The sequence below is a fragment of the Bos indicus genome, chromosome 10, assembly GCF_029378745.1.
Source record: "Bos indicus isolate NIAB-ARS_2022 breed Sahiwal x Tharparkar chromosome 10, NIAB-ARS_B.indTharparkar_mat_pri_1.0, whole genome shotgun sequence".
NCBI classification, from domain to species: domain Eukaryota; kingdom Metazoa; phylum Chordata; class Mammalia; order Artiodactyla; family Bovidae; genus Bos; species Bos indicus.
Genome location: NC_091769.1, coordinates 2,801,149 through 2,826,571, shown reverse-complemented (window position 1 = coordinate 2,826,571; position 25,423 = coordinate 2,801,149). Strand labels below are relative to the sequence as shown.

At 40.4% G+C, this 25,423-nt stretch overlaps 1 long non-coding RNA gene across 1 annotated transcript in view; it reads right to left on the bottom strand.

Annotated features, from left to right (window-relative positions):
- LOC139185181 (uncharacterized) overlaps window positions 1-25,423 on the bottom strand; it is a 187,176-nt gene that overhangs the window by 96,395 nt on the left and 65,358 nt on the right. The gene's annotated exons all lie outside the window — the stretch shown is intronic.

The following is a 25,423-nucleotide window of genomic DNA, read 5'->3' as shown; positions in this document are numbered from 1 at the left end:
TAATTTTACTAAAAGTTTGTTTTTTATTAATATTTTTCAAGAATTAGCTCTTGGCTCTTCTGGAATTCTCTATTTTCTCTTTCTTATTTCATGGATTTTGGCTTTCAATTTTATATCCTTCCTCCTACTTATTTGGGATTTAATCCGTTTTTCTATTTTTATATATAGGCTATATGATCTCTGATGCACTTCTGTTTTGTAGCATAAAAGCAGACAATACACAGACAAATGGGCAAAACTATATTTCAACAAAACTATACCTACAAAAATAGGCAATGGATCAAATTCAGCAAACAGGCCATAGTTTGCCAATGCCTATTCTAGACAATAGAAAAAAAGAGGAAAATCTCTTCAATTAATTTAGTGAGACTACTATTACCTTAGTACCAAAATCACACATGGAAAAGAAAGAAAAAGAAAGGTCAATGCTACTTGTGAATACAGAAGTAAAAATCCTACCTAAAACATTACTAAACTGAATATAACAATACAGAAAGGTGATAATGCAACATGATGAAATAAGGACTGTCCCAGGAGTTAAAAAGTTATCAGTCCAGGTTCGATGCACGATACTGGATGCTTGGGGCTAGTGCACTGGGACGACCCAGAGGGACGGTGTGGGGAGGGAGGAGGGAGGAGGGTTCAGGATGGGAAACACATGTATACCTGTGGCGGATTCATTTTGATATTTGGCAAAACTAATACAATTATGTAAAGTTTAAAAATAAAATAAAATTAGAAAAAAAATAAAAAATAAAATAAAATAAATAAATTTATATTAAAAAAAAGTTATCTAATTTAGACCATCTATTAATTCATTTAGTACAGTTTTAATCAAAAACTCAACAGCTTCTTAAGCAACTTGTCATGTTGATACTCGAATTCACTCAGTAGACCAGGAATGGCCAAAGCTATTTCTAAAAATAAGGGTTCTTTTCATAGGTATAGACTTACTTTGAGACTATAATAAACAGTGCTATATTGGCTCACCAAGCCCATATATATATATATATATATATATATATATAGGGGAGCTAGTATATGACAGAGAAGATACAACTAATCAAATGGTGAAAAAAATACACTTTAATAATTGGTGCCGAACATTTTGGTAATCCATATAGCAAAACACAAAAGCAGGTCTCCAACCCGTGAATAAAAAATTAATATCTTTAGTGAAAGAAGCAAATCTCTAAAATTTGGGGAAATATTTTTATAACTTCAGTACAAAAATTAATTTCTGATTTCAGGATAAAAATTAATTTCTGAAACATGACACAAAACCCCAAAACCATAAGAGAAATTATTATTTGATTACATTAAAATTAAAGCTATTACAAAAGGCACAACAAAGTAAAAAGACTAATAACAGGCTGTAAGAAGACTTAAATAACGCATAAATCAAATAAACGTTTGTGAAAAAAGACACACAATCCAAAAGAAAGACGTATAATTGATAAGAACTGAGAAATCACAAACATCCAAATGGCCAATGAATGTATACAACAATGATTAACCTCATTAATGAGAAATTTTATTCACTGAAAATTCCATATAGTTATTGAAATGAATTAAATGGCAATATGAAATACAATTTATATGCATCAGAGTGGCAAAATATTAAAATGCTGAATAAATCTAGTGATTGATGTATAAGAAGGCAGGACATTTTTTATGAGATATAACTTCATGTCATTCCCTGAGTGTTTTAGAGGCTTCCCAGGTGGCACTAGGGTTAAAGACCCAACTGCCAATGAAGGGTAGACATAAGAGATGTTGGTTCAATCCCTAGATTGGGAAGATCCCCTAGAGGAGGGCATGGCAACCCACTCCAGTATTCTTGCCTGGAGAATCCCCATGGACAGAGGACTCTGGAGGGCTGCAGTCCATGAGATCTCACAGAGTCAGACTCGACTGAAATAACTTAGCATATACAGAGGGTTTTAAACACTTCAAAAAGTGTGATTGCTGAGAAAATGGAAATTCTCCAAAGAATGGCCACTGGCAGACAAATTTGGCCTATCACACATTCTATATGGTTTGATACAAACTACTTACCAGGCTCATAAGAACAACTCTTTTATGCTATCAGTGAAGTGTAAATTGGTAAAAACCGCCTTGAAAAAGAACTGGATAATATTTAACAAAGCTGAATATGTATGTCTAGATAGATAGGTGATAGATTGATAAATAGATTATGATCCACAATGAGCAGAAATATACTCCTGTTGCCTATCCTAGAAAACTGTTTACAAATATTCACAAAGAAACGGGCTGTTTATACTCATCACAGTACTGCTTATAATAGAAAAACTGGAAAAATCTAAATGTCAATAAACCAAAGAACAGATAAATTAATTCAGTTCAGTTCAGTCGCTCAGTCATGTCCGACTCTTTGCGACCCCATGAATCACAGCACACCAGGCCTCCCTGTCCATCACCAACTCCCGGAGTTCAGTCAAGCTCATGTCCATCGAGTCGGTGATGCCATCCAGCCATCTTATCCTCTGTTGTCCCCTTCTCCTCCTGTCTTCAAACTTTCTCAGCATCAGGGTCTTTTCAAGTGAGTCAGTTCTTTACATCAGGTGGCCAAAGTACTGGAGTTTCAGCTTTAGCATCAGTCCTTCCAATGAGCACCCAGGACTGATCTCCTTTAGGATGGACAGGTTGGACCTCCTTGCAGTCCAAGGGACTCTCAAGAGTCTTCTCCAACACCACAATTCAAAAGCATCAATGCTTCGGCTCTCAGCTTTCTTCACAGTCCAACTCTCACATCCATACATGACCACTGGAGAAACCATAGCCTTGACTAGATGAACCTTTGTTGGCAAAGTAATGTCTCTGCTTTTGAATATGCTGTCTAGGTTGGTCATAGTTTTCCTCCCAGGGAGTAAGTATCTTTTAATTTCATGGCTACAGTCACCATCTGCAGTGATTTTGGAGCCCCAAAAAATAAAGTCGGACACTGTTCCCACTGTTTTCCCATCTATTTCCCATGAAGTGATGGAACCAGATGCCATGATCTTCGTTTTCTGAATGTTGAGCTTTAAGCCAACTTTTCCACTCTCCTCTTTCATTTTCATCAAGAAGCTTTTTAGTTCCTCTTCACTTTCTGCCATAAGGGTGGTGTCATCTTCATGTCTGAGGTTATTGATATTTCTCCTGGCAATCTTGATTCCAGCTTGTGCTTCTTCCAGCCAAGCATTTCTCATGATGTATTCTGCATATAAGTTAAATAAGCAGGGTGACAAACTAATTCAAGGGTAGAATAAATTCTAATAGCTAAAAACGTTTAAAAGAGAACTCCATGAGTCAACAAGAACAGAGTTAAAAAGCACGATGTGAGATGCATAAAAAAGTAACAAAAAATCAGTATTCATAAATATGTAAGGTATAATAAAAGCACAAAAACATGCTTAGGAATAATAAAAATACACTTCTGGAGTAAGAGGAAGATGGAAAGTGAAGGGGTAGATTTTTTATCCATTCATAATGCTTTATTTTCTACAAAGTAAGAACTAAAAGAGAAAGAGAAACTTGAAGGAAAACAGCAAGAGTTTAATATTTGTTTAATTTTAGTGATGGGTATATGGTATAGACGGGCATCCTTTGGCTCAGTGGGTTAAGAATCTGCCTGCAATGCAGGGGACACGAGAGACATGAATATGATTTCTGGGTCAGGAAGATCCCTTGGAGAAGGAAATGGCAACGCACTGTAGTATTTTTGACTGAAAAATCCAATGGACAGAGGATCCTGGCAGGCTATAGTCCAAAGGGTAGCAGAGTTGCACATGACTAAGCAACTAAGCATATTGTATGTACCGTATTTCTTTTGACTTTCATATATTTGAAATTTTCCATAATTGAAATTAATGTTTAAAGGAGCCTGGAATCAATATATAAAGTTTTAATTTCAAATTTTATTATTGAAGTTCTTAATTATTTTATTTTTAATAAACGAATTTCCCAAATAAAATTGCCAAAAGAACAAAAATAAACACAAAGGAAAGGCCTTTAACAAAGTTGATTTATTCATCCTTCCTACATCTATGTTTACCTGGCAAGCAACAGAAATAATAAAAGATGAAGAAAGAAAGAGGAAGGCAAAGCCCGGCTTGCATGGTTCTCAGATGGAAAGATGGAGACTCCTAAACGGCAAGAGCACCTCACATCCGCAGGGGTACAGCAAAGCAGCACAGATGCTCGTCACGGAAGTGGGCGGTGAGCACCCCTCGTTAGAAGCCTTGCTTTCATCCCCCCATGAGGCGCACTCTGACCACAGGGGACAGACCAGGCCCCGCCAGTCCCAGCCCTCAGAGTCTCTCCCAGGATGGAGCTCCTCACTGCTCCCTCATCCCTTCTGAACTTCTCTGCACACCATCTTGCCTCTCTTGACAGGTTTTACTTAACTTTATGGATATTTTATGCCATATTTGAGCTAAATTTTTTTGTATATTTTAATTCTATTTTTGGTATATTTTGCATCTGTATAATTTTCAAGTGCAAGTTTATGTAGATGTATGGATGGATGGACAAGAGGAGCCCAGCAGGCAAAGAGGCATCCACAACCGAGCGACTAAGCACAGCACAGAATGGGTGGGTGGATGGATGGATGAAGAGATGATGGATGGGTTAATAGATTTATAGAGAAGAGAAGTAACGAATGCAACAGAAAGACATTAGATGCCTCAGCTGAGAGCTAAGTCCCCAGTTTCTGGTTTCTATGAAGTACAGCTAACCAATCTAGGGAAAGAAGGAGTTACAGCAGCTCGCTTCATCCTAGTTACTGAAATGCAAGAAGACAGGTGACCCAGAATAACTGTAATCATGCTGATGACCATCTTTCTGGTAGAGAGATGAATATTATCTGCTATGAGGAAGACTATATGGATCACAGCCTTGTCTAACTCAATGAAACTATGAGCCGTGCTGTGCAGGGCCACCCAAAATGGATGGGTTATGGTGGACAGTTGTACAAAATGTGGTCCACTAGCAAAGGGAATGGGAAACCACTTCAGTATTCTTGTCTTGAGAACCCCATGAACAGTATGAAAAGGCAAACATATATGATACTGAAAACTTAACAACAACAACAAAATGATGTCCTTTTCATCATAGGGGACTGGAATGCAAAAGTAAGAAGTAAGAGATACCTGGAGTAACAGGCAAGTTTGGCTTTGGAGTACAAAATGAAACAGGGCAAAGCTAACAAAGTTTTGCCAAGAGAATGCACTGGTCATAGAATACAGCCTCTTCCAACAACACAAGAGATAACTCTATACATGAACACCATCAGATGGTCAACACCGAAATCAGATTGATTATATTCTTTGCGGCCAAAGATGGAGAACCTCTATACAGTCAGCAAAAACAAAACCAGGGGCAGACTGTGACTCAGATCATGAACTTCTTATTGCCAAATTCAGACTTAAATTGAAGAAAGTAGGGAAAACCACTAGACCATTCAGTAATTACTTAAATCAAATCCCTTATGATTACACAATGGAAGTGACAAATAGATTCAAGAGATTAGAACTGACAAAGAGCCTGAAGAACTATGGAAGGAGGTTCGTAATATTGTATATGAGGCAGTGATCAAAACCATCCTCAAGAAGAAATGCAAAAAGACAAAATGGTTCTCTGAGGAGGCCTTACATGTATCTGAGAAAAGAGAAGCTAAAGGCAAAGGAGAAAAGGAATGATATACCCATCTGAATGCAGAGTTTCAAAGAATAGCAAGGAAAGATAAGAAAGGCTTCTTAAATGATCAATGCAAAGAAATAGAGAAAAACAATACAATGGGAAAGACTAGAGATCTCTTCAAAAAATTAGAGATACCAAAGGAACATTTCATGCAAAGATGGGCACAATAAAGGACAGAAATGGTATGGATCTAACAGAAACAGGAGATATTAAGAAGAGGTGGCAAGAATACACAGAAGAACTATACAAAAAAGATCTTCATGACCCAGATAAACATGATGGTGTGATCACTCACCTAGAGTCAGACATCCTAGAATGTGAAGTCAAGTGGGCCTTAGGGAGCATCACCACAAGGATAGTGGATGAGATGGAATTTCAGTTAAGCTATTTCAAATCCTAAAAGATGATGCAGTGAGAGTGCTTCACTCAATATTCCAGCAAAGTTGGAAAACTCAGCAGTGGTCACAAGATTGGAAAAGGTCAGCTTTCATTCCAATCCCAAAGAAGGGCAATGCCAAAGAATGTTCAAACTACTGCACAATTGCTCTATCTCACACACTAGCAAAGTAATGATGAAAATTCTCCAAGTCAGGCTTCCATAGTATGAATCGTGAACTTCCAGATGTTCAAGCTGGATTTAGAAAAGGAAAGGGAAGCAGAGATTAAATTGCCAACCTCAGTTGTATCATAGAAAAAGCAAGAGAATTCCAGAAAAGCATCTACTTCTGCTTCATTGACTATGCTAAAGCCTTTGACTGTGTAGATCACCAACAAACTGGAAAATTCTTCAAGACATGGGAATACCAGACAAGCTTACCTTCCTCCTGGGAAACCCATATGCAGGTCAAGAAGCAACAGTTAGAACCAGACATGGAACAACAGAATGGCTCAAAATTGAGAAAGGAGTATGTCAAGGCTGTATATTGTCACCCTGCTTATTTAACTTACATGCAGAGTACATCATGAGAAATGCTGGGCTAGATGAAACACAAGGTGGAATCAAGACTTCCAGGAAAAATATCAATAACCTCAGATATGCAGATGACACCACCCTTATGGCAGAAAGCAAAGAAGAACTAAAGAACCTATTGATGAAAGTGAAAGGGGAGAGTGAAAAATATGGCTTAAAACTCAGCATTCAAATATTAACATCATGGCATCTGGTTCCATCACTTCATGGCAAATAGATGGGGAAACAATGGAAACACTGACAGATTTTATTTTCTTGGGCTCCAAAATCACTGCAGATGGTGATTGCAGCCATGAAATTAAAAGATGCTTGCTCCTTGGAAGGAAGGTTATGACCAACCTAGACAGCATATTAAAAAGCAGAGGCATTACTTTGCAAACAAAATTCCATGTAGTCAAAGCTATGGTTTTTCCAGTAGTCATGGACACTTGTGAGAGTTGGATCATGAAGAAGGCTGAGTCCTGAAGAACTGATGCTTTTGAACTGTGGTGTTGGAGAAGATTCTTGAGAATTGCTTGGATTGCAAGGAGATCAAACCTGCCACTCCTAAAGGAAATCAATCCTGACTATTCATTGGAAGGACTGATGCCAAAGCTGAAGCTCCACTACTGTGGCCAGCTGATGCAAAGAGCTGACTCATTGGAAAAAACCCTGATTCTGGGAAAGATTGAAGACAGGAGGAAAAGGGGATGACAGAGGATGAGATGGTTGGATGGCATTACCCACTCAATGGACATGAGTTTGAGCAAGCTCTGGGAGTTGGTGATGGACAAGGAATTCTGGTGTGCTGCAGTCCATGGGGTCACAAAGAGTCAGGCATGACTGAGTGACAGAACGGACCTGAACTGATGAGGAAGACATTCCTTATCTGTAAAATGCTCTTAGCTAGAAGTCTCTGGATTAGGATTGTAAAAGGAAGAATAATGTTTCCCCAAAGATACCCATTCTCTAATATTCTGAAGGCATAAAAATCAACTTTTTCAAGCAAGAATGCATTTCTTTCTTCAGGGCTATATTAACCCTCTAAGGTATAGTCTCTAAAGAATTTCAGCATCCTCACAGCCTACGTGTCATCATGCTGGTTCACTGTACTGACAATGTCATGCTATCTGAACTTGATGGGCAGACATGTCATGTACCCGAGATGCTCTAGTAAGAGATGTATGCCAGAGGATTGTCAACAAGCCTGACAGCAGGGAACTGCCACTTCTGTAAAGTTTTCAGGGATCCAAAAGCCTAGGGTACTCCCTCTAAATTAAAAGATAAAACTTATTGTACCTTATACCTCCTACCACTAAGCACAATGCTCAGCACTTAGTAGGGCTCTTTGGATTTTGGAGGCAAGATATGTTGGACTTTGGAAAACTGATCCCACATATCAATCAAGTAAGCAACTAAAGGCTACCAGTTCCTTGTGGGGTCCAATTCAAAAGAAAGCTCTGCAGCAGATCCAAACTGAATACAAGGGCTTTATTTTCTTGGGCTGTTTGACCCAGCAGGTATGGCTATATCAGAGTTCTCTGTGAATGATGAAGTTGCTATATAGTCTCTAAAAAGTGAAGTGAAGTCGCTCAGTTGTGTCCGACTCTTTGCGACTCCATGGACTGTAGTCTATCAGGCTCCTCCGTCCATGGGATTTTCTAGGCAAGAGCGCTGGAGTGGATTGCCATTTCCTTCTCCAGGGGATCTTCCCGACCCAGGTATTGAACCCGGGTCTCCCGCATTGCAGGCAGACACTTTACTGTCTGAGCCACCAGGGAAGCCTAGAAGACTTACAGTACAGTTCCTGGGATTTTAGAGCAGGGGCTTGCCCTTACAGCAAAGGACTACTCACCACTCAACAAAAGCTCCTGAAGAGCTAACAGGCCCCAATAGAGATTGTGGTCCTGAACACTGGACATCACTAAGTACACAACTTGAGCTGTTCACTAAATGTTTTGTGTTATCTGCTACATCAAGTCATAAGGTCAGTAGCATTCCAAAGTACCAGAGAAGTGATGCATTCGGAACTAAACGTGTTTAGAAGGTGCTGGGAGCCAGCGTGAGGAACTCCACCCGTGGCAAAGGTCATGAGGAAGGAGGCTCAGCATACGCAAAGGCGGGATCGAGCCTCAGGAGTCCCCCTGGAAATTCTCGAGCATCTATCCCCAAAACCAAAATCTTCCTACTTTACTGTTTTGTGCTCTCACCTACACCTCTGACTTTACGGGGGGCTGTCCCCCACCACCTCTCTCTGAAAAAGAGTTAAATTACAGCTCCAGTTAATAAAGTTCCTGGGCATGACAAGAGTGTTTTAGTTCACAACCATGAGAGGCATGAGATGTTCTAAACTGTCTGAATACAAGTTCCTTTGAGCAGTTAAAAGATTGATTAGAAATTGTATTGGTGAAGGGTTTTTCACTTGTTGGGCCAATGTTTGCTGCTAAATTTCCATATCCCTTACCTGCTGTGTCCCTGGCAGTGTATTGATTAATATAATTGGTGTAAGTAGTAGCTTTAATGTTTGTAACCTTGGACCCTTGAGTTAATTCTTTTTCTTGTTATAGCCCACCACACCTTTGTCCTATAGGAATGCAACTTTATCTAATGCTTTTGGAGGGTGGCGCTTGACCAATCACCTTTAGAGAAAAATAAGTTTTCTGAAGAAAGGGTCTTAAAATGTTAACAGGCCTCCAGGCCAGAAGATGATGCAAATCACCTAAACTTTTGCATATGATAAGTTTGCAGGAAGAAAGCCTGGCTTACTGCATGACTCTACCCCTTCCCCCATTATCCTCTATGCATAATTTAAGGTATAAAAACTACTTTGGAAAATAAAGTGTGGGCTTCAAGTTCACCAAAACTTGGTCTCCCCATGTCGTTCTTTCTCTCACCTTCTGGCTGAATTGGAGCATGGAGGCTCGTCAAGCCTACTAATTATGCCTGGGCTTCTAAGATCTGACCAGGGAGGCTTTAGTGTCTCCTCTCCTTCGGGAGAATGGGAGGACGCCTGTGGCCTACGTAGGTGACGTAAATTCCTTGCTTTGGAATTTTATTAGCTTTCCACGTAAACCAAGTTATTCAGCCTCTTTTCTCCACTGAATTTTCCTGCTGAGCTATCCTTATTATATTACTCTTTATATCCTTAATTAATGTTTAATTAAGCAATTGTTTCCTGATCCTTGCCGACGCCGTCCCCGCTTCGATTTCCCTGGATCCACCGGGTCTGGATCCCGGCAAGAAGGCAAGGATCAATTACATGATTGAGTGGCTCAGACTCTTAAGCAATCTATTTCAGTTGCAATAGCTTCACTCAGTCCACACTTAGGACCTCAAAGGGGCTTTCCTTTGAATTTGTTTTCCTTATATCCAAGAGCAACAACAACAGAAGGAACCTAAACAAATGATAGTATGCACCAGAAAGTTAAAGAGGTCAACGTTCTCCCAGATCCCCTTGTTTAGTCTAATGAAACAATCTCCTACTTGTCTCATGACTTCTACTTTCATGCCTCAATAATCTATTCACACAACATCCAAAATGATCATTTTCAAGTGTGTATCAGACCACGCTGCCTCACTCACAAGCCTCTAATGACTGGTCCCCGCTACTTCTAAATAAAACCTCAAGTGCTTACCACTGGCCAATAAGACCTGTTTCATCTGGGCCATGATCAGCTTCCTGACCTTATCTTTCTCCTTCATTCCTCCTGAGTCACCCGTGCCTTCTTGCTGTTTTTTTTTTTTTGAATATGTTGTTCCCTTTTTCTGGAAATGTATTACCCCCACTCCAATCTTTCTATGGCTTGCTTCCTTGCTTGACTTACATTTCTACTGAAGTGCCACCTCTCAGTAAAATCTTCCCTGGCACACCATCCACATCCCACCCTACCTCTATATCGTTCATTAGCTATCCTCACCACCACTTTTCACTAGAAAACTTATGTATCATTTGTTTATGTCTCTTCTGCGAGAGAAGGTAACAAAATGCTCCATTAGTTGCTGTACATAGAATAATGCCAGAACAGTACCTGTGATGTGGTGGTGGCTCAGTTAACATTCAATGAATGAATGGACAAATGGATAGCTTCTGGTTTTGCAGTAACATCAGTAGCAAGATTCCATCATCTTTTTCTTTGAGACTTCCTCCCATTTAAGTTTTTCATTCAGCACAAAGGGATTTAAAAAAATCTCTCTGATTGTATATTTAAACACTTTGGTCTGAAATTCCTTTTCTAAAATTACAACATTAATGTGCTCTTTGTGAATAATATAATTTAAAAAAAATTAATGTTATCCCTCTCCAATCTCACTCTTACTTCACACCCCTAACTCAAGACATCAAAGTTTAAAAGTGATGTGTCTTATGCCATCTTTTCCCTATGAAAATGCAGGGAGTTAGTAATTTTCTAAGCATTGGTAATCTTAGTTTTTAAAAAATAAGATCATACTATATATATTGGTCTTCCCTTGTGGCTCAGTTGGTAAAGAATCCACCTGCAATGCGGGAGACCTGGGCTCGATCCCTGGGTTGGGAAGATCCCCTGGAGAAGGGAAAGGCCAACCACTCCAGTATTCTGGCCTGGAAAATTCCATGGACTGTATAGTCCGTGGTGTTGCAAACAGCTGGACACGACTGAGCAAATTTCACTTACACTATATATATTTACTACAATGTATTTTTCTCACTTAAGGGAACAAAATAATAAAAAGAAGACTTAGAACAATTACAAAGAAACATACAAATAATTATATTCCTGTAAACTCATTACAAGATGAGCTTCACAAAATCTCTCAGTGGCTTCCAGCTAGAGAATAAGCACCATACCTGTAATGTATTATCTGCTAGAAATGTTTGCAAATTTAAGTCTCAGTTGCCATCTGTGACAGTGGAAATATGAGACTCTTCAGAGTCTAAGTGGATGGCACCACAATCACAAGCTCTCAGGCCACACCACACTGTGGGGTTCACTCTTTGCCCACTGTGAGTGACAGCAGGTCCCCATTGGTAGGCGATAACTAGACCCTCTGGCCGGGCTGCTACTTACATCACTTTTGACTGTGTGTTTAAACAGCTCTCCTCTGCCTCACATGGTCACAGGTACCCAGGCCCCCTGATTATAAGCACAGATGGAAATCGGAGCAATGTATCCACTTGTGAATTTCATGCTCACTTTATTCAGATTCTGCAAAGGCCAACGTCTGGGTTCTCTTCCCAAAGACTTGTTTTAACTGGTCTATGGTGAGGACTAGCTGGTTCATATACATGTTAAGGGTTATAAGAAAAAATCCTTGATTTTGAAGAATGTTCATGATATTTTCATAAGTTACAAAGACATTCTGCATTTTCCCAGGCCTGGATTCAGAGCATCTCACATAAACCCTCCTTGAGCTTACATATATCATCACTTCCCCAAATTAGACCACCAGCCTGGAGCCCCAATAGGGGACTGGGTATGGTTGGGCTCCAAATGGTTACTCCAAAACATACCATAAGCATGTTTTGTTCTCCTGCTTTTTATTTATTGTTCTACTGCTTTTATATCCTAGTACTAAAGGAATGGAGAAAATGTATAAGAATAAAGCACACAGACCTCTGAGGATTTGTGAGTCTGAGCATACCAAGTTTTAAGTTTCATGGATCATATTGCTAAGTAAGCACAAGTTGTCTCACTCTCTCTGCCTAGTCTAGCATTTGAAAAGGACCTTCTGGAAAATATATTCCATATTCTACCCACCCTAGACACTAGCCCACAGGTACCCCTTGAAGAGCACCCCATGGTTGGGAAAAAGTTCAAGTTATAGATAAATGAGTATAGATCAATGAGTCTGAAATTATACTGAAAAAGTCATACTGTATTGATTTTATTTCAAAGAATCCCTTCTGTGATTTTCATCAAGCCTGCCTTACTAATCCAGAGCCAGGCAAGCACAATGCCTACCAATCAGTGACCAATTAATTACATTAATTCAATTTATTAATTATATTGTGATAGGCATATATTTATATGCCTATATAAAGATAGGCATATTCTTATTCTTCAACAATTTTAAAGTGTGATAGTGACCAACAATTATTGCCACTGAAGTATTGCCTATGGTTTTCCAATGTTAAAAAATAAAGGTATAGAGCTGTAATTGGAGAGTATGACCCCATTCTTATAAAATTTCACTTGTTTGTATGTGGCTGTGTGTACACGTATATAGAAAGACATCCAGAAGGATGTCCAAAAACTCATTCATTCAACAAATACTTTCTATGCCAGACACTGTTCTACGTGCTGACAATAATTACAGAGGACAAACCAAATCAGCATCTTCATGAAGTTAAATTTTATACTAGCAAGAAAACAAAAAAACAAATAAAGGAAGCACACAGCAAATATTTCAAATAGTGGTGAACAGGTGCTTTGATGAGAAATAAAGCCAAGTATGCTGGGTTGCACTCTTGCCACCTTGACTGAGGCTAAGAATTACATTTCCCAGAATTCCTTCCCCTCTAGGGCCGCTGGTTAATAGCAGACCTAAAAGGGAACCTGAATGATGTTTAGGAGGCAGAAATGAAGCAGCAGCTAGTGCTCTCCAAGGGCCATGGCCGCCACAGTGACTGGCAGATACACATACACCCGTAGGCTGCAGCTTCTGGCTTGTCACCCCTCTACTGGACCTGCAGACAGACAGCAGCCATGACCCAAGCCCCAGCACTGCACCACAATGCCCTGGGAGGCATTCTGCTACTACCCCTGAGCATTTTTACTCTCCACCCGCTTAGATGACCATTCTACACCACTCCCTCTTCCCTCAAACCCTGAACTCTCCTGCCTCTCTACCCCATCACTTCCTGTTTCACTGAGAAGTGAGAGAACTTCCACAAGTCCACATAACTATATCTAATAAAAGATCACCCAAATGTTCTGCCTTCCTTTCTATGACAAAGATTGGCTAGAAGTTCATCCATTCTTTTTCCTTCCTAAAAGCACAAAACTGCATTTCTCAGCCTTCCTTCTCACTGGGTTACAGCACGAATGGAAATGAAAGGAATAGGGGTGAAATTAATGAAGGCCATTTCTCCATTTGGCCCCTAAAGTCTTCCTTGAGATTCTTAGCTCACACTGTTTCTGACCCTTGCATGATTGGAAGTGCTGGAGTCCAGGACTGCAGAGCCACACGACGGGAGAAACTCCAATTCCAGAATCACCACTTGGAAGAGTGCGGCCCAGGACAGAGGTCTGTCCTCAGAGGACTGTGGTATGAACAAGAAATACACTGCTGATTATTTTACAGTATCTTATAGGCTGACTACTATACCTCTGTCTTTGCAGATGAACTGCCCAATTTCTTACCCTCTACTAGGTCAATCCTAGCATATAAACATGCTCTGATATCTCCCATCTCTAACAATGACAAATTAGTGCTTTTATCTAGGTGATGAGACTTTTAAAATAAATTTTTACTTTTTGCTTTCTTTGCCCTGAATTGCTTAAATGAATCCATTTTACAAGAAACACTTTACAACTATTAGGATGGCTACTATCAGAATAAAAATAAAAATGGAAAATAAGTATTGGCAAGGATGCGGAGAAACTGCAACCCTGGTACACTGTTGGAAGGAATGTAAAATGGTGCAGCCACTATGGAAACAGTATAGCAGTTCCTCAAAAAACTAAACATAAAATTACCATATGATCCAACAATTTGACTTCTAGGTATATACCCAAAAGAATTGAAAGAAGGATCACAAGAAGATATTTGCAGACCCATGTTAATAGCCGCACTGTTCACAACAGTCAAAAGGGAAAAACAACCCAAGTGTTCAAATGTCCATTGACAGATGAATGGCTAAGCAAAATACAGTATATACACACTGCTGCTGCTAAGTCGATTCAGTCGTGTCCGACTCTGTGCGACCCCAGAGACGGCAGCCCACCAGGCTCCCCCGTCCCTGGGACTCTCCAGGCAAGAACACTGGAGTAGGTTGCCATTTCCTTCTCCAATGTATGAAAGTGAAAAGTGAAAGTGAAGTCGCTCAGTCGTGTCTGACTCTTAGCGACCCCATGGACTGCAGCCTACCAGGCTCCCCCATCCATGGGATTTTCCAGGCAAGAGCACTGGAGTGGGGTGCCATTGCCTTCTCCGACAGTATATACACACTGTTCATGTTAAATGCAAACTGACCAAATCTCAAAATTCCCTAGGCAGACAAAACCGTTTAAAGCAAATAGGTGAAACAATTTAGCCTACTCTTTAAAACAAGTGGAACTTAACTTGGTCATTGAAAATCATAATCAAAACTTAAGTTGCTCCCCTAAAATGGCATAAAGTAATGACTTGTAACCAATCCTGTATCATCAGGAACTCTAATCCTATAACCAATCGTTGTAAAGAATTAATAGTCTCTGCATTTTCACTATATAAGCTGTTTTATAACAATAGACCTCTGTACTTCATTAACTATTGGTTTGCGAGCTCTCAGTTTGTGAACTGTTTTGTATGTGCAATAAATTCTCACTAAATACTAAAAAACAAACAAAAACTGGAAAAAAAAATGCTATCACCTCTGGAGAAGTTCTTTGAAATTCATGGCATTACCAGTGATTTCCTTTTTCCCACGCTGGGCATTCCCTGGGTCTCCTCCATTCATTCATCAGTGTTCCTGGAGCCTGACTCTCAGAACCTTCTTGCTGCAGTCTCTCCATTCTTTGAGCATACACAAAGAATGTCAGGAAATGGAAAGAGACACAGGGCAGCTCCTTCCTTTCTGAGAGCTAGTATTCCCTGACGCTGTTGCTGCTAAGTCACTTCAGTCGTGTCCGACTCTGTGTGACCCCATAGACGGCAGCCTACCAGGCTCCGCCGTCCCTGGGATTCTCCAGGCGAGAACACTGGAGTGGGTTGCCATTTCTTTCTCCAAGTCATGAAAGTGAAAAGTGAAACTGAAGTTGCTCAGTCGTGTCCGACTCTTAGAGACTCCATGGACTGCAGCCTACCAGGCTCCTCCGTCCATGGGATTTCCCAGGCAAGAGTACTGGAGTGGGGTGCCTTTGCCACAATGTAATCCAGGTGATATTCATCAACAGGTGATTCTTCTTGAAACCAGGGGCACACTCTCTTCACCTGGTGCCTTTCTTTTCTACCCCTCCACCATCAAAACTACGTATATGATTTCATTCATATATATATGGGTGCATGCTAAGTCAATTCAGTCATGTTCAACTCTGGGCAACCCTATGGGCTGTACCCCTCCAGGCTCCTCTGTTGATGGGATTCTCCAGGCAAGAATACTGGAGTGGGCTACTGTGCCCTTCCAGGCGATCTTCCCCACACAGGGATCAAACCCGTGTCTCTTACGTCTCCTGTATTGAAAGGCAGATTCTTTACCATGAGCACTAATTTAACTATATGACTGAATATATGATACATGATTGATTCAACTAATTTACATCTTAGCAATTTCAAATAAATTCTATTTAACTCCATCCAAATTAATGAATCATTGCTTCCCTGGTGGCTCAAAGGTTAAAGTGTCTGCCTGCAATGAGGGAGACTTAGGTTCGAACCCTGGGTCGGGAAGATCCCCTGGAGAAGGAAATGGCAACCCGCTCCAGTATTCTTGCCTGGAGAATCCCATAGACAGAAGAGCCTGGTGGGCTGCAGTCCACGGGGTCGCAAAGAGTCGGACACGACTTGAGCGACTTCACTTTCACTTTCAAATCAATGAATTACCTTTTCTTGGGTTTATAACCAAAAACTGACACATCTGCTGCTGCTAAGTCACTTCAGTCGTGTCCGACTCTGTGCGACCCCACAGACGGCAGCCCACCAGGCTCCCCCGTCCCTGGGATTCTCCAAGCAAGAACACTGGAGTGGGTTGCCATTTCCTTCTCCAATGCGTGAAAGTGAAAAGTCAAAGTGAAGTCTCTCAGTCGTGTCTGACTCTTAGCGACCTCATGGACTGCAGCCTACCAGGCTCCTCCCTCCATGGGATTTTCCAGGCAAGAGTACTGGAGTGGGGTGCCATTGCCTTCTCCATTGACACATCTAGCTCTTAAAAAGAGAGAGAGAGAGAAAAAAAAAAAAAAAAAACTCTTTCACTTCCCAGGCTTAATTTTAAAACTCTAAAGAGAAAGTGTTTTCTAAACGGAAACAAATTGGTTCCTTCACATAGTCATTTCAGTAATGGACATTAGCTGCTTTTGTATACACACTTCACAAAAGTACCTCTTTGGGGGAGAATTTTTAACTGTCTGCCAGTCCTGAAAGCAAGATTTTCTGCTTCATTTGGGCATGGATAGAGGCATCTGCGGTTTTCCTAAATGTTTCAGCGCAGGCTGAGCAGTGCCCAAGGTACAGCAGATTGACTGGTTACTGCAGAAATTCTGAAGAATGTCAGCCTGTCATCCAACCCTCGCTTGTTATTCAGCCAGAAGTCTATTTGCTGTCAGTCTTCAGGGGTATAGAATAATTTTAGGACAAAACAAGTCAGACAATCCCCTGCCACCCTGAAGGATCCTGCTGTCAGGAGTGACTCCGGGCCATACCAAATGTCACCCCTAAGGAAACAAACAAGAATCTGGAGAGCAGAGGTGGCAGCTGCCTCCATTTCAGTGGCATTCTTTCTCATAAGATTATTGGCTAAAACTTCATGTAAAAAAAAAAAAAAAGCCTGTAAGGTAATTGCTTTTAATTTTTTTAACCACCTGAATTTAATTTGCTTTAATTTCAACTCATAAAAGAGTTTAATGAGAACATGGAACCTTATCTAGCATATACTATGGTGGGGGAGGGGGCCAAGAAACTGTATCTTCACTACATGCTTCAGAGTTTCCATCCAGCAGAGTGATGATCCCAAATGCAGGGGTAGGCACATTCTCATGTAAAACACAGAGGAATATGCCTACAGGTCCCCATGTTTCTTATTAGAGTTAATCAATTTCCATGCAGTCAGTCAACAGGTATGAACTGTACATCTGCTATGTATTGAACTTGAGGATTTGGAAGAAACAAAGCATTGAGTTGGACTTGAATCAGAAACAGCCAGGGGCATCTTTATTCCAATACCAGCAGCTGCAGGGGAAAAGAGCAAGCAGAACTGATTTCTTTCCTCCCAAAGTTTTATGGAATATAGTTTTATATTAGGAGAACAAAGGGAAAGGGGAAAAAGCTGGAGAGGTAGGTTGTTTACAGCTTACGTGTAATATGGCATCTGTATTATTATACTATCATACTATTTCTTATAAAAAACATATATTACTGTTAGGTAGGTAGAATAGGGAAAAGGAGCCCAAAATGGCGGTGGCTAGAAGATAAGGAAGGTCCGAGGACCAGAGTGAAGACTTCAGGCAGAACAAACAGAACAAACAGCACTCCTGGCTAAGGCCAATTTGCATACGGCAGGCCCAGGTGGAGGAAAAAACATATAAAAGGAGGAGCCAAAGCGCGTTCTCTCGGACTCTCTCTCCCACGTGCATGCGCTCTATCTCTCTCTCCTTCTCTCTCTCACTCTCTCTCTCTCCCTCCCCACGCACTCCTCCACTCTCTTCTCGTCAAGTCTTGGATTCTCCTGCTATCTTCTAAATAAAATAGAGCTGTAACACTGATTTGCCTAAGAGCTGTAGCACAGTTTGTCCAAGACCCAAGAGCTGTGATGTGCAGAGGGCTTTAATGGTCCATCACTCCAAATCTTTGTTGTGACGAAACAAAGAACCAAGGAACATACACTCGCGTGACATTATTAATCCAAGTTAACCTCATATGTTCTATAAGCTTTTAGCTTTAAAACAAACCTTGGGATTAAGAGCTAGATTCTCTAGCTGAGACAGGATCTCAATTTGACCTTAAGAGTCTTTATGTCTTTGCACTGAATGTCAGGAAAACACCACAGAGAAGACAAATTTAATCTTATCTAAGTCTTTGTCAGTCTAATTAATTAATATGATTCTGGGTTTAGCTTACTAAGTCAAAGACACCCTTCAACCTTCCGCATCCTTATCAGTGCACAGAAAGGTAATTGAAAGCCCACGATCTGAATACACAAAGTGATGGAGCCCAAGGCCATTGCTTTCTTTGCAAATCGCAATACCTATATTGGCGTCTAATCAAGGCTAAGTAAGAAGAGATTTATATACAATTTCATTTCCCAGTTTTCTTCTGAAACAAAGGACAATCCACTTTCTGATTCCACAGATTCTGATTCTGTGTCCCAGACAGATACTGGCTCAGGATTTGTTCCCTAACCTTAATAAGCTCTGGAAAAAAACAAACAAACTAATATATTTAAGACAATGAGAAGTCAGCTAAGGATTTAACTGTGGAGCCCTGAGTAAAATAGGACATCAGAATAAAGGGATTCTTCTGGCTAGAAGAGGTGGAAAAGACGGGTTTGAGCTGTGTCCTGCCTCAGTTACTTCATCTGGTTTCCCCACTTTCATTGACCCATCCAGATGAGTTTGTTCATGGACTTACTTCCTCCTTAGTAATATATTTCCTAAAGAGAGACATTACCCTCCTAAATGATGTAAGAGTCTGCAATGTGCACAAACCAATTTTTTTTTTTTATTCTTTAAAGCCTATCTCTTTAATGGAGGCTCCCTTCCTTCCACTGTTGCCTCTGAATCTCTATTATTTTGAACAAAATAATTTTAGATTGCCAGCATCCATCAGGGCCTCCCACAACCATGACTGGCTCCCACCCTTAAGGGAGTAAGACCTAGAGGGGGTGCTGACGGCCCACAGTCAAGGGCTTGAGCAGGGCCTGTTGACCCCAGGATACCTGGAGACAAGGGAGTTTCTGCATAGCTTGCATCAGACCTTGCCTAATGGGTGGAGCTCATCCACAGTGCGGTGGGAACAGCCTGTGAAGATCTGAGGTCTCAGGTCCCTGTGACTCCCCAGCAGCACGTGGGCACTGCAGCTTGTCGGCCTGGACATCTTGGAGGGCGAGTGGGCTCACCCATGTGACATCAGGGCCACATGCTCTCCATGCACTGCCTGCTAGAAATCAACATCCAGCAATAGCCCTCTGAACAGACACACACACTGCTAAGTTCTAGAAACACCCATAAAACCTTTAACTACCTGCAACAAAGTCCAGCTGAAGCAGATTCTCCAAGAGCCCTGGCACCAGCTGTCCAGCCTCTCTCACTATGTTGTTTTATCATTTTCTCTTTGGTCCATCCTTTCCTTGATTTCTGTATAGGATCCTCTATCTTAAGGTGTACTGCCATTTTTATTTGTTTCTGTTTTAAAATTAAATTATATTTGGGAGAATGGCATTGAAACATGTATAATATCATATATGAAACGAATTGCCAGTCCAGGTTCAATGCATGATACAGGATGCTTGGGGCTGGTGCAATGAGATGACCCAGAGGGATGATACAGGGAGGGAGGTGGGAGGCGGGTTCAGGATGGGGAACACGTGTATACCCGTGGTGGATTCATGTTGATGTATGGCAAAACCAATACAATATTGTAAAGTAATTAGCCTCTAATTAAAATAAATAAATTTATATTAAAAAAATAAAAAATAAAAGTAAATCTCTTGTTGAGTGATTGTAAAGAAAATATTAAATATATTTGGGTTTCTTTTTTTTTTTAAGGAAATTTTGTAATAAAGTATACAGATTAAAACCTTAGCAATAACTATTTCCAGGCCAAGAAAGGGAAAATGTATAGGGGCTATGGAAGACTTGATTAATTCAGCTGCAAAATAGAAAATAAAAATGTACTAAAGAAAAAGAAGGATTGAGAAAAAAGTGGTTAAATTATCACTTACATACAATATGATTGGCTACATTCAAAATTTAACAGACTCTGACTACAAGAATATCATGTATTCCATTATAGCTAATCTATTAGAATTAAGAACCAGGTTCAGCAAAGGTGCTGAATTAAAGACCAACCAAATTTATATGATAACATTCTTATATAACAGCCCACCGATAATAAAAGATAAAAAGAAAATAAATGATATTAACAAAATAATAAAAAAAAATCTTAGGAACTTAAACATAAACATAAGCATCCATGCACAAACTTTTATTAGTGTTAGTCACTCAGTCGTATCCGACTCTTTGCGACCACATGGACTATAGCCCACCAGTTTCCTCCATCCACAGAATTCTCCAGGTAAGAATATTTGAATGGGTTGCCATTTCCTTCTACAGGGGATCTTCCCAACCTAGGGATAGAACCCAGGTCTCCCACATTGCAGACAGGCTCTTTACTGCCTGAGCCACAAACTTTTAAGAAATTTGCAAAAGTATCTCAAAGGATACAAAAGAAGATGAACAAAAGAAATGCACAGTTAGCACTCTTCCTCAGAGGCAAAGCCCCACCCCACCCCCCAACTTTCCAGACCTATTCTCTACAGATACAGGTCTATGAGACTAGATATCTAACTATTCCTTGAAAATTTGCTTCATTGTTTAACCAGGCATATAGAATTCTATAATGTGGCATCATTTATTTCATCAGTTCCTCTTAATGGACATTTAGATTATTTCTAGGTTTTTGCAACTGTAAGTAATTCTGCCATAAACATCTTTGTGCATTCAACCATGTCCTTGTGGTATTTCTTTCTCAGGTCAAATTCCAAGAAGTCAAATTGCTGGCTCCAAGAAGGTGGATAAGATACGGGGGTTCACATTAGAGATGACTACTAGGAATGTTTCGCTGAGCTGTTTTCATCTAGTATTCTCACCTGACAAGATAATCAGAAATCTATCAGGGATTGTGTAGAAGAAGGGAGAATGGGAAACCAAATTAGGAATATTTCAGGTAATAAAATATAAAACCAAAATAAATTAAAAGGACAGAGATTTTTCATCAGTTTAGTTCAGTCATTCAGTCATGTCTGACTCCTTGTGACTCCATGGACTGCAACACTCCAGGCTTCCCTGTCCATCACCAACTCCCAGAGCTTACTCAAACTCATGTCCATCGAGTCAGTGATGCCATTCAACCATCTCATCTTCTGTCTTCCCCTTCTCCTCCTGCCCTCAATCTTTCCCAGCATCAGGGTCTTTTCTAACGACTCAGTTCTTCGCATCAGGTGGCCAAAGTATTGGAGTTTCAGCTTCAGCATCAGTCCTTCCAATGAATATTCAGGACTGATTGCCTTTAGAATTGACTGGTTGGATCTCCTCACAGTCCAAGGGACCCTGAAGAGTCTTCTCCAACACTGCAGTTCAAAAGCATCAATTCTTCTGCCCTCAGCTTTATAGTCCAACTCTCACATCTGTACATGACTACTAGAAAAACCATAGCTTTGACTAGATGGAACTTGTCAGCAAAGTAATGTCTCTGCTTTGTAATATGCTGTCTAGGTTGGTCATAACTTTTCTTCCAAGGAGCAAGTGTCTTTAAATTTCATGGCTGAAGTCACCATCTGCAGTGATTTTGGAGCCCAAGAAAGTAAAATGTGTCACTGTTTCCATTGTTTCCCTATTTGCCATGAAGTGATGGGACTGGATGCCAGATTTTTTATAGGCTCCTCTAATAAGGAAATACAGGAAGATAGAAAAACAGATGCAAACCTTGATCCTCTAAATTTTGCTAGAAACCAGGGGTAATATTTGTTTATTCTCTATGAGATTTGCTGTAACTGGTGACTTCACTGTTACTTTAGCTAACCCTGTCTGCTTCTATGTAGTTACCTGCAGCAAAGTTTCTTTAAAGTGGACAAACAGGTAGGAGAGCTGGGGAACATGCATCTCAAGTCAAAGAGGTCAATGTGATGAGCTGAAAACCCAGGTGATAGAGGGGGCAAGGAGGATGTGAGGAGAGGGTGGAGGCTGAACTTCAGGCCTGCAGCATGAACAGTGGGCCAGTGGGGACCGCACGGAGCTCCAGTCACTCGGCTCCTTCCACCAGCATTTACTGAGACCCTACCATGCACACAGTGCCATTCTAGGCATGGAGAGTAGAGCAGTGAACAAAGCAGACAAAAACTTCCCTTTTAGGCTGCTAATGTTGTGGATTGGAGTGCAGAGTGGTAAAAAGGAGAATAATGGGCACATTTATTAACACATCTGTTAAGTAATCAATGTAGTTAGTAGAAAAATAGAGAAGATAGCAATTTTAGATTCAGTGTCCAGAAGTGCCCTCACTAAGCAAGTGCCATTTTAGTAAAGATCAGAAAGAAGCAAATAGGTGGGGCATATCATTATCTGGGGAAATAGCATCAAAGCAGAGAAAACAAAGAGTGCAAAGGCCCTGAGGTACAGTATGACTGTGACACTGAGAAACAGCAAAAATGAAGTGTTATTGGAGCAGTCATCAGTTCTCATTTTTCAGAAGTTTTTGCCTTTAGTCAGATAAAGGAAGTTCCAGGAAGATGCCTTTCTGTGTTTGTTGATTTTCATTTGCCTCCAGCTCAAAATAACCTTCATGTCAAATAGCATATTTGAGGGTAGCACATTTCTGGTTCCTTATACAAGCAGAATGGAAAACAAAATCCTACCACTTTGTTGCTATACCTTTATCAATTCAGATCCTTGCCTTTCACATACATACAGGTGCTAAGTCCTGCAGAATCTTGCTGATTCTGCTTTAAGCTTAACAAGCTCTTAAGGCCGGGTCTGTAATGATTTATATACTGACAGCTTAAAATATTCCCTAGCATTTCTGTTCTTTCAACCAGAAGATCTCCATAGACTCTTTCCCCATGCAAATTTAATTGGCTGTTAGACGAAGTAACAAGCATGAAATTGTAGAAAGGTCATTCAAAGCAAGGCCAGGTGTTAGACGAAGTAACAAGCATGAAATTGTAGAAAGGTCATTCAAAGCAAGGCCAGGTTCCTCCAAGATGCTCCTTTTGGGGAGAGGAGGTGGAGAGGGTACATCTGAATTATCACTGTATTTCTCTTCACTTATCAAAGTAGGACAAAGAGCTTTTGTTGGTAGCAAAATGCTACCAAAATCCTGGGTGATTTTCAGTGGTAAGACAGCCATTCTTAAATGGAGAGAACAGTCTTTTCTCTCTTGTCATGAGAATGGAAAATTTCCAATTACCCTAGTGAGAAAAGGAAGCTGTTCTGACCAAGTTCTCACAAGTCATTGGTCGCTCTAACTTTTAATTCATTTATCCAAAGCATATTCACTGAAGGTCATATTACCAAAATGGTCCAAAGCTAAACTCAAGTCCCCAGTAGACATGTAAAGCTCATAATTCATGATGAAATGTCTACTGTCATTCTTAAATTGCTTAGGGACAATATTCCAGGCTTTTTATTGGAACCCAATTAAAGAGAGGCATTGATCAGCACAGGGAATATTGTAGAGGATTTTTCTTCCCCCTCTCCCACCTTTCAGGTCTCCCAGCCTATAAGCTAATTGGGAAAGTAATATATAGAACTATAAAAGTTTATAAAGCATATGCATATTAAATAATGACATAAAGCAACAATATAATATATATCACAAGATTATATATATGGGCAAATAATATGGTATTGTACATTCACAGGAGGGAGAGGTCTTTGTGGGTTGGAATATGGTGGTAGCGGGAGGGAAGATCATGGTGGAGATTTGGGAAATTCAGATGGTTGCAAAACATCCAGAAAGGGCAGACAAAGCATCAGGGAAGGTTGTTCTTAAAAGGGCAGATAATGATGGTCCCCAGGAGCCTGAGAAAATACTTGGGGGAACTTGGGTTATCCCCCAAAATGGGTGTGCCCTCCTGCCTTTCAACGGGTAGAGGTTGGGGACGCTAACCTCACTGTGATACCCAGGAAGTGCCATGCCAGGGAGAACTGTTCCCCCAAGCACTCCACCAGTCCCTCTCAGTTCAGAAACATTACAGAATCATAAGAAAATGTTTCAGGAGTAAAGGTTTATATTTTAAACAATAACAAGCAAGCCATTAAATGTTTTGGAACAGACAGATAACTCTTTCCCACTCACCTCCCGAATAGGTATAAATTATTTCCAAAAAGTTTGTGGAAAACTGTAAGATTTTCCTCTGTGGTAGGCCAATGCTGAATTACCAATTAAAGGATTCTAAGGGTTCAGGCCAACAAATGTCTCCTTAAATCAGTGGTCACCTCAAAAAAACCTGTACCTTTGTTTGTCATATTTAATGTACTATATGTGTGTGCATGCTCAGTCAGTCATATCTGATTCTTTGCGACCCTTTGGACTGTAGCCTACCAGGCTTCTCTGTCCATGGGATTTTACAGACAAGAACACTGGGGTGGGTTGTCATGCCCTCCTCCAGGGGACCTTTCTGACTCAGGGATCGAACCCTCAACTCATGGCTCCTGCACAGGCAGGTGGGTTCTTTACTACTGAGCCACCGGGGAAGCCCATTAAAGTATTATGATTTCTGTTAAAAACAAAGAAAACTTAAAATTTAAGGATAAGGTAAAAAGTTAATAGTCATTTCTAATTTTCTCTTGACATCTTATAGAATTAGATAAGCTGACTTTTTCAGGCAAGAAAATGGCAAAGCCCAGGCTGTGCCTTCAGAAAAGACACTGTCTCCTCCTGCCCAGACCAGTGGCCACTGCCAGTGAGCATTTATGGAGAGAACAATGATCTCTGGCAGATATGTGAATTTGATCATGCCCGATCCACAGTTACTTGTTATGAATTGTTGCTTTACACATAGTTTTGAACTTTCCACTATGAAGGTATATTTGCTAATCCAGAAGAATATTTATTTGAAAGTTTGTTGGTCTGATTTATATTAATAATAAGCATTTAGACATATGGTACATAGGCCTCCATTTGCACTCTTGCCTGGACCCTGAAAATATAAAATGAGAATATCCA